The sequence below is a fragment of the Hemiscyllium ocellatum genome, chromosome 23, assembly GCF_020745735.1.
Source record: "Hemiscyllium ocellatum isolate sHemOce1 chromosome 23, sHemOce1.pat.X.cur, whole genome shotgun sequence".
NCBI classification, from domain to species: domain Eukaryota; kingdom Metazoa; phylum Chordata; class Chondrichthyes; order Orectolobiformes; family Hemiscylliidae; genus Hemiscyllium; species Hemiscyllium ocellatum.
In genome coordinates, this window is record NC_083423.1 from 50,933,759 (window position 1) to 50,944,077 (window position 10,319).

The following is a 10,319-nucleotide window of genomic DNA, read 5'->3' on the forward strand; positions in this document are numbered from 1 at the left end:
ATAGGTCAGAGGGTGGAGTGGATAGGTGGAAAAGAAGATTGGCAGGCAGGACAGGTCATGAGGACTACCAAACCAGCGCCCACACCTCCCTCCTCACCTCTGTCTAAGGCCCCAAAGGAGCCTTCCATATCCATCAAAGTTTCACCTGCACTTCCAAACATGTAATTTATGTATCCATTGCTCCCGATGCAGTCTCCTCTACATTGGGGAGACGGGATACTTCTCGCTGACTAGGTCAGAGAACATCTCCAGGATATCTACACCAATCAACATCACCGAATATTTCAACTCCCCCTCCCACTCTGCCAAGGGCATGCAGGTCCTGGGCCTCCTCCACTGCCACTTCATCACCACCCGATGCCTGGAGGAAAAATGCCTCATCTTCCGCCTCAGGACCCTTCAACCTCAGGGCATCAATGTGGACTTCACCAATTTCCTCATTTACCCTCCCCCCACCTTATCCCAGTTCTAACCTGCAGCTCAGCATCGTCCTCATGACCTGTCCCACCTGTCAATCTTCCTTCCCACCTATCTGCTCCACCCTTCTCCCTGACCTATCACCTTCACCCCACCTCCATCCACTTCTTGCATCTCAGCTACCTTCCCTCCAGGCCCACCCCCCTCCCATTTATCTCTCCACCCCTGAGGCTTCCAGCCTCACTCCTGATGAAGGGCTTTTGCCCGAAACATCAATTTTCCTGCTCCTCTGATACTGCCTGACCTGCTGTGCTTTTCCAGCACCACTCAAATCTTGACTTTAATCTCCAGCATCTGCAGTACCCACTTCTGCCATATCCTCCTAAACCCTTCCTATTCATATACCCATCCAGATACCTTTTAAATGCTGCAATTGTACCAGCCTCCACCACTTCCTCTGGCAGCTCATTTCACCTCACTATTGTAGATTTACAGCAAGGCTACACTTAAAATCTATTCACTTACCTGTCTCTGTGCTGTGATCTCTCTCACACAGGTTCTCCAAGATCAGTTGTGAATTTCACTGTTTGTTAAGTTTTCCTAGATGCACTCCAATATCCAGTGATACATGAATTCAGCAGCAAAGGCAGTAACTGCACAAGTTCACTGCTGTGTCAATTAGTAGTATAGGTTTCTTTCTCTCTCTCTCTCTCCTGCACTAACCATATGCTGCCTATTGTCTGTCCTTCTCCCTTTTAAAAGTGCCTTTGTTTTGACTTTTTTCTCCAAAGTTCCAAAACAATGCAACAGCATATAAATGAGCAATTGCTGCCCCTGGAATTCCAGAAAATCATCTCCAACACCTAAAATACCTCAAAAAAGAAGCAACTCTTAAAGCCAGAATTTTTTTCCCATCCTCCATCTTGAATTGCCTTCTACTCCTAATTCCAACATTCCTAAGTAACCAAAAGTATTGTTATTTACTTTAAAGCTTAGGTATGGACAAAAAATTAGGGCGGCACAGTGGCTCAGTGGTTAGCACTGCTGCCTCACAGCCCCAGGTTCGATTCCAGCCTCGGGCGACTGTCTGTGTGGAGTTTGCGCGTTCTCCCTGTGTCTGCGTGGGTTTCCTCCGGGTGCTCCGGTTTCCTCCCACAGTCCAAAGCTGTGCAGGTCAGGGTGAATTGGCCATGCTAAGTTGCCCATAGTGTTAGGTCCATTAGTCAGAGGGAAATGGGTCTGGGTAGGTTACTCTTCGAAGGGTCAGTGTGGACTGATTGGGCCAAAGGGCCTGTTTCCAAACTGTAGGGAATCTAACCTAATCTAAATAATAGACATATATATATTTTTTCCATGTTGGGATGAGAAGATGTAATACTGAGCGAGGTTCCTCCATGGATTGGTGTTGAGACTACTGCTGTTTCTAATTTATGCCTGAGGCATGGTCTCAGAAGTCCATTAGAAGTTGTTCAAAATTGTGATGGAATTAATTAGAGTTTGTAGGGGTGGGGACTGGGAAAAAGGAGACACCTCAAAATATGTTAGACAAAACGTGTAAGTGGGAAGGCAAATAAAATGAAGTGCAGAAATGTGCACATTGGAAAGAAAATTTTCAGAACAGCTATACTCAAATGGTATTGAAGTAACAAGGAAATGTTGAAAGGCATCCAAGAATTTTAGACTTGATGCTCAATGTCCCCAGCCAATGTACAATAACAGTCAACAGAATTAATGGAACTCTTGTATCATCTATAATTATCTTGTGTTAATCCTTGTAGTCTGTGGAATTACTAGTGGGTTAGACTGAGCAGAATAACATGAATGTGAGATGGTAACATATGAAAGATGATGAATCAAGATGGAAATTGTGATGGTAATTTCCATTCATTGAAACATGGAATGGTCAATGCTAACTTGGCTCAAGAGAAGTGAGATTCTCTGTGAATTAAGAGTTTTGCATTGATGGTGCTGCAGTGAGTGAACTATGTTATTCACAATAAAACTTTATATTTGGGATATTTTAAATTATTTTGTCTTTTGGCACATTACTGACAGTTCCCTTATCTATGTTTTTAAAAAAAGGTCAAAGCAGTTCTGCTGTAGGGAAAAGTTCCATTTATCCTAATAGCAGTTGACATTTTTGATTTCTGAACATTGCAAATACCTCCCTGCTTCCTCAGAATGTGCAATTATAGCCACAATAAAAAAAAGTTATTTGTTTCTCTTCATCAATGGATGTCTTAACCTGTCCTTGTATCTTAGTGGACCAGCATAGTCCTGCATTCAGTAAAGTTCAATTTGCCCTTTATATAAAGATTATTATTTTAAATTCAAAATTTGCCTGGGAATTTGAGTATGATATTGCAAAGAGTTGGTCCTGGCTGACAATATGACCAACTCAATTGTGCTCTGTGGTAAAGGGGTGGTGATCAACTTGGAGAAAGTGAGGACTGCAGATGCTGGAGACCAGAGTTGAAAAATGTGGTGCTGGAAAAACACAGCAGGCCAGGCAGCATCCGAGGAGCAGGAGAATCGACGTTTCGGGCATAAGCCCTTCTTCAGGGAAGAGGTGGTGCTCACTTTATGCTTTACTGACTTTCACTGAGTTTGTCCATGAAAGATTCTTTTGTTTCAGCATCAGTTGTAGTGTGGCACACTTGACAAATAAGTTAGACTCCAAACCAGGAGAATAAAGCAGGAAATTTAAATTTGATTGAATTGGTGTGCAAAGCAGGATTACGATGGCATAATGCAAATGAGATTTGCGGAAAAATGTATCAGAGAAGCTAAGAAAATGTTACTTACTTTAAAAAACTTGATTAATTCTTCTGAAGTATTGCAATTCTATACTTGTAACCATTATTGTCTATGGCTCAAGAGGTTATTCATTTGTAATTGTCACTTATCACATCATTAAAATTTCCATGCCTTAGCCCAAATTTTTCATATTTTGAAGTGTGGAAAGAGTGAACAAATACAACAATTTCATGCTATTTCAGACAAAATCCCACGGCAATTAGAAATAAAAGCAGAGGTGGCCTGTAAATCATTTCAAGCATGTTCCGACATTCAATAAAATCATAGTTGATCCTTGGAATTCAGCACTACTTACCTGTCTGATTCCCACATCTCTATTTCTTTCAAGGCCAAAGTTCTAATGATCCCAATTATGAATGTGTTTGATAACGTGCTTCCTCTAGGGTTGACAATTCCAAAGATTCACAAGCTGCTGAATAAAAATTTATTTTCCTCAACTCAGTCTGAAACAGATGATCCCTTTCTCCAGAACCTGTGTCTGTAGTCAGGGAAACATCCTCTTAACTTTTACCCAGTCAAGCCTTCCGAATCATGATGTTTCAATTAGTTTTCTTCTGAAAGTATATAGATTCATTCTAAAAAAGGCAGGTGGATGAGTGACCTCCAGGAAAAGTAGGAGAGGGAGGCAGGTAGTGCAGGATTCTCCTGTGGTTATCCCCATCTCAAAGAAGTTTTGGAAAGTGTAGGGGGTGGTGCACTGTCGGGGAAATGTAGCATGAACAGCCAAGTTTCTGGTACTGAGACTAGCTCTAATGTAACAAGGGGTATGCCAGGTTCCAAGTGATCGATTGTGATAGGGGACGCTCTAGTTAGAGGCACAGACATACGTTTCTGTGGCTGACAGTGAGAAATCAGAATGGGGTGTTGCCTCCCTGGAGACAGGATCAAAGGTATCTCGGAGGGGGTGCAGAATATTCTCAAAGGGGAGCGAGACCAGCAGGAGGTCACTGTACACATTGGAACTAATGATGACATAGAAAGTGAAAAAGACAAGATTCTGAGGAAAGAATATTGAAAGCTAGGCAGGAATTTAAAAAGTAGGTCCTCGAGGGTGGTAATATTTGGATTACTCTCAGTGCAATGGGATTGTGAGAGTAGGAATAGGAGGATAGAACAGATGAATGTGTGGCTGAGGACCTGGTGCAGGGGAGATGGATTCACATTGTTGGATCATTGGAATGTCTTCGAGAGTAGAAGTGACCTGTATAAGAAGGACAGATTGCATCTGGGGCAAGTGGGGAGAACTCTGTCACACCCCTGATTTGTGCCTTGCAGAGGATGGACAAGCTTTGGGGAGTCAGGAGGTGAGTTCCTCACTGCAGTATTCCTAGCCTCTAAACTGCTCCTCCAGCCATTGTATTTATGTGGCAAATCCAGTTGAGTATTTCTGGTCAATGCAAACCCCCAGAATGTTGATAGCAGGGATTCGGGGACGTTGATCCCATTGAATTTAAAGGGGTGGTGGTTAGGTTTTCTTTTCTTGAAGATGGTCGCTGCCTGGCATTTGTGTGGCATGAAGATTACTTGCCACTTTTAGCCCAAACCTGAATATTGTTCAGGGCTCGTAGAGGAGATAATTGAATTGACCAGTTATAAATAGGAAAAAGGTGTTACTGTATCCTTTCAAGTAAGTGGATTTATTACCCATCCTTAATTGCTTTTTGATAGCACTTAGGAGTCAGTCATGTTGCTGTGGGTCTGAATTCACATATAACCCAGACCAGGTCAGGGCAACAAATTTGCATTAATAATCATTCAGTAGTACAAAACTTGAGTATTTCTGATAAGGACATACTTTATTGAAACTTTTGTATCCTGAAGAATGAACCAGAATTTGGCTGTCATCTATTTTGTGGAGTTGGAACAGACAATGTGATGTCTTTCTGTCTACAAAGAACGTGGCCCAGTGTATTAATATTTGTAAAAATTAAAGGTAAAGTTGTCATGATCCTACTGGACCACAGAACTAATCTCTCATTAAAGAGAAGCAACAAGTGGTAGATTAAACCGAGGGTCACCATCTCAGGCAAGGGGAAAGGTTGAAAAGGAAAGTTCTTCTGATAACATCAGCAGGTACAGGAATTGAACCCACCCTGTTGGCATCATGCTGCATTGATTAATACATGATTTGGAGATGCCAGTGTTGGACTGGGGTGTACAAAGTTAAAAATCAGGTTATAGTCCAACAGGTTTAATTGGAAGCACACTAGCTTTCGGAGCGACGCTCCTTCATCAGGTAATAGTGGAGGGCTCGATCGTAACACAGAATTTATAGCAAAAATTTACAGTGTGATGTAACTAAAATTATACATTGAAAAATTGATTGTCTGTTAAGCCTTTCATCTGTTAGAATACAATGATCGTTTCACTTCTTTCATGTGTAAATCACAAAACCCTTCTTTTTAAAGTTGCATTCTTGGGTTAGCTGCTAACAATGGTGATAGCTAGACAATATGTTGAAGGTGTTGGCCCCCCGTGTTCTCTGTCTAAGACCTGATGTTTAGATTGATTCTAATCTAATAAGTGAGATAACAGTGTTTTACATAAATTCATGCAGTTTTTGAGCTCAGAGTTCTACATGAATGTATGCAGTTTTTGAGCTAAGTGCAATGTAACTCTGCAATAAAAATTCACCCCACAAAATATATGTGTGCATGTGGGTTTTTGTCTGTCTGTGTCTGTCTGTCTGTCTGGGGTGGGGGTTGTGAGTGTGAGGAAGTGTGTGTGTGTGTGTGTGTGTGTGTGTGTGTGTGTGTGTGTGTGTGTGTGTGTGTGTGTGTGTGTGTGTGTGCAGAGTGTCTTAAGTCTGCGAGGGGGTGCATGTGTGAGCGTGGGAGTGTGTGTGTCTATAAGGGTGTGTGTGGGTGTCTGTGTGCACATCTGTGTGTACCTGTGTCCGTGTGTATGTGAGAGAGAGAGTGTGTGTGTGTGTGTGTGTGTGTGTGTGTGTGTGTGTGTGTGTAGTGCAATGGTGATCACCTGTAATGTGACATGAACCCAAGGTCCTGGTTGAGGCCCTCCCTATGGGTACCGAACTTGACTGTCAGCCTCTGCTCGGCTACTTTCCTCTGCTGTCTGTCCTGAAGTCCACCTTGGAGGATGGTCACCCAAAGGGCCGAGGCTGAATATCCTGGACCACCGAAGTGTTCCCCAACTGGGAGGGAACCCTCCTGTCTGTTGATTGTTGTGCGGTGCGCATTCATCCGTTGTCGTAGCCTATGTTCGGTTTCCCCAATGTACCATGTGTCCAGGTATTCTTGCCGCAACGTATAAGATAGACAACGTTGGCTGAGTCACATGAGTACCTGCCATGTACAAGGTGGGAGGTGTTCCCAAGCGTAATAGTGGTATCTATGTCCACAATCTGACATGTCTTGCAGCGTCCACCATGACAGGGTTGTATGGAGTTGTCCTGAGAGCCGGGCAGTTTGCTACAAACAATGATATGTTTGAGGTTTGACTGTTGTTTAAAGGCAAGTAGTGGAGGTGTGGGGAAGGTCTTGGTGAGGTGCTCATCCTCATTGATAATGTGTTGCAGGTCATGAAGAACATGGCGTAATTTTTTAGCCTCTGGGAAGTACTGAACAACAAAGGGTACCCTGTCAGTTGCAGCACGTGTCTGTCTCCTGAGGAGGTCATTACGGTTCCTTGCTGTGGCACGTCGGAACTGGCGGTCGATGAGTTGAGCATCGTACCCCGTTCCTGTGAGGGCATCCTTGAGTACTTCCAGATGTCTGTCACATTCCTCCTCATCTGAGCAGATCCGGTGTATGCGTAGGGCTTGTCCGTAGGGAATGGCTGTTTTAATATGTTTTGGGTGGAAGCTGGAAAAGTGTAGCATTGTGAGGTTGTCTGTGGGTTTGCGGTAGAGCGTGGTGCTGAGATGTCTGATTAATACATGTAGCTTCATTTTAAATCTTAAATTTGTTGTCAGTGTAATTCCTTGCTCCAATTAGAGAATAATGTTAGAGACTATGTTGCAGATTTTGCAAGCACAGGATGCTTGGTACAATCACTACTTTACTTCTGCAAATATCTGAAAGGATATGCTGTTTGCTACAATGTTCAGACCATACCTAGTATAACACTGGCAATGAAATTCATATACCACATTGCTCATTTAGGGGATAAGTAGAGCATCTTTTTAGCTTGACTGCTTTAGAATTGTTGCTTTTCCCTTTGAATTGGTATTCTTCTGAATTGTCCCGATGAGTATGAGATAAAAACATTTTGACAAAATATATATATATTTTTAGCAGTGCTCAAATTTCCATTAGTGAATCAGATATTGCCTGTGATAATTGATGGTAGTTGTGGTCTTTTACTGAATTAGCTTTTCATTCCATATTTTCCTTTTGGTTAATTCATTGAATTCAAATTCCACCAGACTTGAACCTCTCTCCCTACTTCATTAATTAATTGGCTGCAAAGATCTTTGAGACGCCCTGCAGACATGGAAAAGTACTATACATGCAAGTTCTGGGTTACTGAAATATCAGAACCATACACACAGAAGGGAAAAGAAGTAGCTTTAAATGAAGCCACAAATATTGCCGTACAACAACACTCACATTATACAAAGCGAACTTGTTGAATTAAAAGCTATTTGTCACAGGAAGAATTAGGTTAATAGAAATTTGACAGTAAATTGGAAAGTAAATAGATCAGACTATAATATTTTTACAGGGGACAGAATAAATACATAAGGAAGAAGAGTAGCAAACTTAGTAAATGAAACCAGATACTGTTGAAAGTATAGAAGAATAAATTCAAATAAAGTCACTTATTAGAGAACAAAAAATAATAACGAAATATTTTTAATAGTGGGGTTTTGCTACAGATTTCACAAAGGAGAGAAAGTAGATTAAGACTAATTATATTGCTCTCAGAGATTTTGATTACTAACATTGATTGGGAAGGGAGTAAATAGAAAAACTGGAATGGAACGCCTACAATAGGCACAAGGCCCCAAGGGATCCTTCCATATCCGCCACAAATTCACCTGCACCTCCACACACATCATCTATTGCATCCGCTGCACCCGATGTGGCCTCCTCTATAGTGGGGAGACAGGCCGCCTACTTGCGGAATGCTTCAGGGAACACCTCTGGGACGCTCGGACCAACCAACCCAACCACCCCGTGGCTCAACACTTTAACTCCCCCTCCCACTCCACCAAGGACATGCAGGTCCTTGGACTCCTCCATCGCCAGAACATAACAACACGACAGTTGGAGGAAGAGCGCCTCATCTTCCGCCTGGGAACCCTCCAACCACAAGGGATGAACTCAGATTTCTCCAGTTTCCTCATTTCCCCTCCCCCCACCCTGTCTCAGTCGATTCCCTCGAACTCAGCACCGCCCTCCTAACCTGCAATCTTCTTCCTGACCTCTCGCGCCCCCACCCCACTCCGGCCTATCACCATCACCTTGACCTCCTTCCACCTATCACATCTCCATCGCCCCTCCCCCAAGTCCCTCCTCCCTACCTTTTATCTTAGCCTGCTGGACACACTTTCCTCATTCCTGATGAACGGCTTATGCCCGAAACGTCGAATTTCCTGTTCCTTGGATGCTGCCTGACCTGCTGTGCTTTAACCAGCAACACATTTTCAGACAAGATTCTTCCCTCAAGGAGAGTGTTCAATGGTAGAGGATTTGTCCAGTAACATGTAAAGAAACATGATAGATGAGTTACATTTAGGCAAAGCCTCAGGGCTAATGATCACAATATGGTACAGATTGATATTCAAGTAAAAAGGGAAAAGGTTAGCATACAAGCAAGGGACCTCCATTGCAATAGGACAGATTGCAGCAAAATATGAAAAGTAAATTATTTGAAATTAGGTGGAAAGAGAAATGGATGTGCAGGACTACAGCTTTACATGTTTTATAAAGGAAGTGAGATGTTTGCATGTTATTTTAGCAAAGAAGACTACTTCAAGTCTTCAGAATACCATGGATAAGTAAAAAAAATTGAAAATGAAATTGAAAAGGGCATAATGGGCCTATAAGTTCCATAAAAGTTTGAAAGAATACAATAGAACAAAGAAATTGATAGAGAACTAGGGTTTTTACAAGGATAAAAACTCATGAAGATGAATTATAAAATTAAACCTCAACTGAATACCAATCTATACAATAACTGTCAGATGTGCTGATCAAATTAAGGAATTTTTTATTTAAAGTATTATTTTTAAAAAAGTTTACAGTAAGGAAATGTTAATAATTCAAACGAGAAGAACGAAGGTACGGTGTCAGATACATTTTGTTTTTCTGATCTACTATGAAGAAAATGTATTTTCTTTACAGTTTCAAGTACCTTTGTCTTGTTACTCATAGTGATTTTCATTTCTGAACAAACCTTTCTGATCTATTTACTAATTGTCCATATTCTGTTTATTTATATACATAGAAAAACAAAAGGTGCAGAAGATTTGAATGTTCTCTGAGCAGTAAAGTGTTCCAGATTGTTTATATTGCCAACGTAAACTGTCAGATTCTAGGCACATCACAACCATTATCCTTTAGGGATCTGCAAAGGTCAATCCTAATTGTATTAGCTTCAGAAAAATACATTTCTGTCAAAACATGAATTGGCTGCATAGTTTTTTTTAAATCAGCACTGACGACCTTACAAAGTTACGCAAGTACCTCTGTGTCTGATATTTAATGTTATATGATGGATATGTTTGTCAAATATGTGGGCTCATTTACAGGATCAAAATTGCAAGCAGACTGAAGTAGTTCATGCATAGAAAGAATGTTAAATATTCTTTAGTATTGCTTTTAACAAATTGCTGGTTAATAATGGTGAAGTATTAAGTTTTTTTTTATTCAGCTTTGCCAATGGCATTTGTTTTTCATAAAGTGAGGAATAATTTAACCATAATTACCTGGCATAGCTTAGCTCTTTGTGCCGTTCTAGAAAGGAAGGAAAATCTTGAGGTGTTACAGCCAATAAAGTGTTGTACTTTCAAAATACCACCATTACTAGCATGTGTTATTCTAATTTGGGTAGTCCATTGTCACCAATCCTCCTTTTTCTATGTGGAAACTAGGACCTGACTAATTGTCAGTGGTAGA